Below are 7466 nucleotides of genomic sequence, written 5' to 3'. Positions count from 1 at the left end.
TTGAGAGCACTGTATTTATTGTATTCATCCTATTTATTGCCTCACAGTATTTATTGCCTCACAGTATTTATTGTTTCACAGTATTTATTGTCACACAGTATTTATTGTCTCGCAGTATTTATTGCCTCATAATATTTAATTGCCTGTTATGTAATGCACTTATATTTATGCCTTGATTATTTATGATCTACCTTATTTATTGAATCGTTGAAGTATTATTGATTTGATTTACCCTTCCACAGGAAAAGCCTTGTGTACTGTGATTGTATTATTATTTATTTAATCAGCAACTAAGAGAAAAGAAGATAAAGAGATATTTTCAGTATAATTTTTAAGGTGTAGTGTCGTTTTTGGAACGGATGCACGCATGGTTATTGTGTGGGTATGACGTATGCTTAGCACGGTGCCTGACCCCTGACCACTCGAGCCAAGCTACCACAGTGTATGTCTGGGAGAGCACCACCACCCTTCCGGTGTGGGAGTGTTTTTCTAACACCCTGAAAAGTACTCACAACCGTACTTATCACTAACCCAATTTTCTTCCATACGAAATCATTGACTGTTTTTCTGTGAAATTTCTTGTCGATTTTGGCAAACTACAAATATTCTCTAAAAATCGTACCAACTGTGAAAACTTAATTACTTACCTGTTTTAGATAGAGGTCCCAGTACTGAGCCTTGGAGCCCGGCCCTGGATTACAAAAGTAACAAGAACATACTTTACCTATCACTTGAATTTTCTCCTATAGGGTATCATTGACTGTTTTCTATGAAATTTCGTCTGTGTCATCTTTTAAAATAGCAAAATATTGCCTAAAAATCACAACAGTAACTAAAACGTATTTACTCACTTGTTTCCAAGAACTGTCCCAGGACTGAATCTAGGATCCAGTCCTGGAGTTAGAAAAGTAATCCTGAAAGTAATCAATTGCTTAGAACTTAAAATTCCTATTGAGCTCAATGTATTATTGTGTTTGAAATTGTGTTGCCTATTGCAACAAACTGTAACTATTGCATTTGAAAGTCAATTGCCTGTTGCAAAGTATTTAACTAAAGCATCTCATTCTGAGAAAGTATATTTTGATACCTATTGTTGGTTCTAAAATAAAACAACCATATATTTTTATATACAAACCATTGGCCTAGAGTTCAGTTCTTGAGTGTGTGAGACCATTTGCTGACTGAGTGTGTACAACAAATGCTTTACACTGTCCTCTGATACTGCCTTATTGCTTGACCAAGCTACCACTTTAGAGAGTAAGGTTATATCTAACTTTAGCCTCTGCCAAACCTCTGGGGACTGTGGACTCTTTACACACTGTACCTATTTTAGGAACAGTATATACAGAGCCACTTTCCTACATTTCTAATCCCCCAAAGACACAAAATTGAATGCCACAGAAAGTTTTTGATTGCCGATCAGCGCATACTTTCAATAGAATAGTTGAAATCTAAAAAAATGATCTGAGGTGCTGGTTTTAGCACGGAAGCCCGCTTGTCGGGGTAATAAGCTTTGGTTAGTGTCCATCCACTCTTTCAATTTATCAAGCAATTGTCTGGTGAATTTGTTTTGCAGACTATCGATGAGGCTAATTGCCCTGTGGTTAGATGGGCTAGAAGCATCTCCTTCTTTTTTTAAAACAGGAATTATCTCCACCCCCTCCAGGTTTCTGGGATTATGCCTCCAGCCACTATTGCATTTGATAAAAGATTTACATAATAGGGCCAGACTAAAGGTTCAGACTTGTACAAGTCACCCGGTACATGGTTGGGGCCAGGGCCCTTAGGTGCTTTTAAACGGCTAATGGCAGAGTATGTGCCAGCCACGCTAAATACTAAATCAATGTCGTTTTTGGAGTGTGAAATATCAGTGGAACAGACAATCTGACTATGGGAATGCAACTAGAAAGGATGTTTTCTTCTGCATAAAGTGCTGTGAAATGGTCAACCCATTTTCTGGCTCATTATGGTTAAGGTGCTTCTTGACAATATCTGAGCTCCCATGGGAGACTATGTTCCAGAACTACTTGTTGTTAACAGCAGGTCCTCCCAGTTCCTTTCTCCTCTCTCCCTTTTCTAGTGCTGATTTGTACCAGTGATGAGCTGTGATACTTTTAGTACTATCGCAGTCATTTACTGATGTTTTTCGCTTATTCTTTAGGAGTCTGCACTCTATTATACCATTTATGATCCTTCCTACAAAAGGGCTTTTTTTGTTTGTTTCTTTGTCAAAAAAACATGCTGTAGTTCTTTGCAAAAAAAAAAGCTTATAAATAGCTACAATTGGGACTGAAGTTTTAGAAATTCCTTCAAAAGAAGAGAAAAAATGCACATACAAGTTATAGATCTGAGTGTGCAACTTAGCATTAGTCAGTACCCGAGGCCAAGAAACTCATCGAGAGTTATTGGCTAAAATGGGTTCTGGGACTGTAGTGTGAAATGTTGACAACTCTCTGAGTGCATCTTCATTTAAATGTAGAAGCAATTTATTATGGCCACTGTCAAAACGGGGTACAATCGCCATTTTGCTTAGCAATGACCAGATTCTTACATCAAGTAAGACGTAATATAGACGTATAGAGACCTTTTTTGAATGTAGGCGATCTATATGGGTCTGATTAAGTCCTCCAATTGCAAGCTCTGAGACTGTACCCAACCACCATTGATGCTACCTGTGACGCAGCACTAGAGAAAAGGCGCTGCGGCCTACCGGTAAAGCCCGGAATGTTCCATAACTCATCTTCGAACAATACATTAAGCAAGAACAAGGGCTCAAAAGAAACTTTAAAATCTCCCATGACCATAATTATTTTTCACTGTTGGTGAATATTGATCATTTCATCTAGCAAGGCCGGAACAGGACATTAAACAGTACCAGAACTAGCCCAGAGGGGAACGTCAACTGAACTCCCATTAAATCTAAGGAAACAACTTTTAGCTGAGTATGATCTCAAGCAATAGTATGTTTCACCAAAATGAACAATCCTCCCATCGCCCGCTCACTTTTTTTTCCCAGAGGTGACGCTTCAACACTCTAAATGGTGTAAGCATTTACAAATATTTTACCAGCAGCCCATGTTCCCTGAAATACACAAATCATTATTTTTTCCCATGAAAGAGTGCCAATCGTTATCAATGAGTTTAGGGCTAATCTCTGGCAAGTTCCAGGATGTCAGGGGCAACCCTTTTTAGGTCTCGCCTGCATTGCAGCGCATGCGCTGCTGCGCCTTGGCGAGAACTATTGTTGTTGCTTTTGTGTCCGGCTTCTCTGGAAGCTGAGTTGGTGTCCGCCCTGTCGCCATTAGGCCCCGCCCACCCTGATTGCATATTTTGCAAGCCTTGCTCTGGCTTTTCATGAAGCGTTCTCGGCGTTTGTTGGTGTCCGCCCTGTTCATTAGGCCCTGCCCACCTTGCTTGCGCTTTTCAGGAAGACTTTTTTGGCGTTTGTTATCTGCATTTTATGCTTCTTCGACACTACTTATTGAAGCTATTCCTTCAGTTTTCCTACATTTTAGGGACACGTTGGCTGCTTTAGTACATTTCAGTGCAAATTCGGGTCATTTTTTTAATATTTGCAATTTGCTGTGGGATGTCTCGAGGAGTTAAACGCTCGCTACTGAGATACGTGGTGAACTGCAGTCAGACATTTGAATCACGACTCACTTTTCCGAAATGTTTTGTAAACTGAGTGCCATCGCAATGGGCAGTACCAGCCCCTTTTATTTACAGCACTGAGAAATAGCAGAGACGTGGTATATTGGCCCGAGAGCATCAAAGCGCTTTAGCCGAGCACCAGTTACATTACACAAAGTTATGTCACGGGGAGATGAAGTGATTTGCCCAGGATCACAGGATGTTGAGCCGAAACCGGTACTCAAACCTGGTTCCCCAGTTCTTAAACTGGCATGTCCTTCTCTAAGGCCACATCTGCTTAGTATTTACTTGAAACACTAAATTAATAAAAATGTAATTCCAAGATGCTTGGCAAACCTCACAGGTTGGTTAACATCAGGGAGACTGTGCGGGCCTGCCAAGCCTCTCTGGGACCCACAAACATCCTCCTTCTGGAGGACACGACATGGCCACGCCCCATTCGGTAAATGCATTTCTCACACAAAGTACACACTGTCCTCACGTGTGATCCTCTGCATTAGAAGCCACAGTTCACGTGACACTTCTCATCCCGTTGGCTGCATGCCCTCAGACAAGAACCCGCCCCCAATCTACACTCCCTGCTTCACGCTTCCAAGTGCAGATTTTCAGTTTTCTGGGAATCCCAACGCTTACTGGAGTGTCCCTGGAAAACTAGGGTGAACTCCCTTTACGTTTCTGCCAAGCCATATCCTGAAATCCAGACCGGTGAGCATCATGCACACGGAAGTGACCTTGCATTGGTGCAAATGCACGTCAGGGTTTCTCTCAAATATTTTTGTCCTATTGAAAAACCCTCCCCTTTATTGTTGTTTTGTGTTTTTTTTGCAGTTTTCAATAGCGCGAACTCTACTCGAAAGTATTGGAGCGCTTTGCACGAGCACCAGTTATGTTACACAAGGACACATTCATTTTGTTAGGCACAGGGAGATTACGTGATTTGGCCAGAATCACAGGATGTTGAGCGTCAATGCTGAGACTCTAACCTGGTTTCCCAGTTCCAAAGTTAGCTGCTCTGGCTGTTACGCCCGCTTCCTTTTTGTGAGGTGCTTCCTACCCATTCCTACCCAGGATAGGGATTTACTCCTGCTTCAGGCGGATGAACTCTCAATCACCAGGTTCCAAAATCAGCATCTCTGGCTGTTACGCCACAAACCAGCCCCCCATCCCCCTTACCTCCCCTCTTTCATATCTGTTACCTCTTCTCCCCTACCTTGCTATTGTCTCTGCCTCTCTCCCCACATGCTTTCTCTCTTTTATTTGCCCCTCTTCCTTTTTCCTCTTTTCAACCTTCTCTCCGTCACACTCAGCATATTTCTGCATCTCTTTTTCACGCCTTTCTCTGCCCCATCTTATCTTAGTCTTTTCCCTCTTTCACCATCTTTTCTTCCTCTCTCTCAGCTGGCCTACCCTTGCTTTCCACTTCTCTCACTGTTCACTCTCACAGTTCCAACACTCTGTCTCTCCATCTCTGTTTATATCCTTCGGTCCTCCTTTCTCACCATCATTTCTCACTCAGTTTCACTCTAGTAGTGCAACAGTCTGTGAACTATAATTCTACATCCACTAGCACAGTGCTGCTTCTGGCACTATCATTCAAGGTCAGCTGTCACATTCTGCTTGGGGAGTGTAGGTTTGCTAGTTTTTTCATTGTTAAATACGTCCAGCTATATGTGAATGTTTGCTCAATACTCCAATGTGTAATACAACTACAGAACATAAACCTATTTTGGCTTGTACTTCTGTCAGCGGTCTATTTTAAATTTGTGAAGCCTCCTCAGAATGGTATGTAAAAATGATCTTTTGTCCTGAATTTTGACCCTTTGGCCTGAATTTTTATTATCAATGTCCAGAATTTGCCCTCTTGCCAGGTGGTCACCCTAGTCCCTAGTGAATAGGACTCTGGGGTAGTTTGCTTAGCCCACGGCTCCCAAGGACAGCCGACAGGATGTCTGAGTGACAGATCATGGAGAACAAGTGGGCGTGCACGAGAGGTCATCAGTGAAGGGTCACAAAACAGTGGTTGTCAGGGCACTGGGCAGTCCCGTTCCAAGTCTTTCAAAGTTACTGGCTTTACTCCAGGGTAAAACTGTACTTATCCTGCAGAGGGAGCTCCCACTACAGGTCAGAAAGCCCCTGATTCAGTGTCTGCACCTACCCCATAAACAGAACAGAATGTGTAGTTGTACAGCGCACGTTCACCTAGAAGGATATCTTGGTGCTGAATAACAGATGTTTATTGTCACTCAACTCAATGATACTCATTTTATCGACCTCGGAAGAATGAAAGGCTGAGCAAACCAACCGGGATTTGAACCTGTGACCATGAGGGCAAGCACCAGCCCCTACCATGGGCGCATTAGTCCACTAACCCCTTCCCGGCAAAACAAGCATTTGCAATGCAATAGGTCTTGCATTTTCGTAACTTTGACCTATTGGTATTGTAAATGACAATGCGTTTTATTATTGCAGGTTTTTTAAACACATAAATAAAAGGCATTGTCATTTACAATGTAAAAAGCCAAAATCTTGCAAATGCGAGACCTATTGCATTGCAAATGCTTGTTGTGCATTAGTAATCGTTTGAATGCTAGGACCCTTTAGCCCAGACATATCGGGAGCTGGCAGCAACTAAGCAGAATAGAATTGAACGCAGCCAAACAGGCCTCTCGGTCATGGCGTTCAGAGTATACATCACAAACTTGAATAATTGCTGTATGAGAGGCAGGTGGTACTGGTAGGGCCCCTGAGCCAAAATGATCTGGCTGTGGTAGTGAATCAATCAAGTTCAAGTCTGAGTTGCTGCTTCTGGTTACAGGCCATATCTAACGGGTTTAATACCAAAGTCGTGCACAATCTGCTTTTGTTGGAGCTCACACTTCTGAGTGTCAGGTTGAAGAGATGGAGGGGAGAGAGTCTTATCTTAATTGGAGAATCAATTTTATCCCATAGGTGGCAGCTCATACTGCAACGTTCGCCTTCAGAAGCAGCAGCCTCTGTAGGTTGTGTGACGATGAGACTTTGGGATGGCACATGCAGCCTCCGGGCCAAGTTTGACCCTGTGGATGTTTTCAGTAGTTGCTGATCCTCAGCTGATTAGGGCTCCCACTTCAGTGACTATTGAACGTTCTGACTCTGACGTTGGCAGTGACAGCACCAATCTGTTAGTCTTGGTGACAGGGCCGGCTTTAGGACAGTGCGACAGGTGCGGCCACACTGGGTGCTGACTTGTGGAGGGGTTGCTGACCTGGGGGGGGGGGGGGGGAGCTGCGTTTTGCAATAACTTATGATTGGAGAAATGAGGGGCACTTTTGCCCGGTGGTGGTTCGAGAATCTGGGTAGGTGGTCATGGGGTGTGGGGGAGCCAAAAGGATTTTCTCACTGGGCGCCACCAGAGCTAAAGCCGGCCATGCTTTGTGAACAGCTGAACAAACACATTGCTTGGTAGTTGTAGAATTCTCAATGAGATTCACAAGAGTCATTCAGAGGGACCACAGGACCCTTCTGGCTGCTCCTAGCTTTGCCCCCTTGTAGTTGCTCACACTCTCTGGCTATTTGTTATGCTGGGAACATGCTGGGCTTCACCAGGAGCAATTCTTCCCTCTCCCAGCAGGTAGGCAGATTTCTGCTCCTCCAGCACAGAGTGCCGACTTTCGGTAATGTCCCATCACCTCTTGGAGAGTGGTTGTCATGCAGACACCACCCATGGTCACACTGCAGTCCTTTGAGAACTCTGCGGAACACTTCCCTACTGAAACTGTAACAAAGCGGGTTGTTTGGATCAAATCTTTATGCATATGTTCTGTGCAAAGAAT

The sequence above is a fragment of the Triturus cristatus genome, chromosome 9, assembly GCF_964204655.1.
Source record: "Triturus cristatus chromosome 9, aTriCri1.1, whole genome shotgun sequence".
NCBI classification, from domain to species: domain Eukaryota; kingdom Metazoa; phylum Chordata; class Amphibia; order Caudata; family Salamandridae; genus Triturus; species Triturus cristatus.
The sequence above is the reverse complement of the archived record's forward strand: the minus strand, read 5'-3'. Positions refer to the sequence as shown.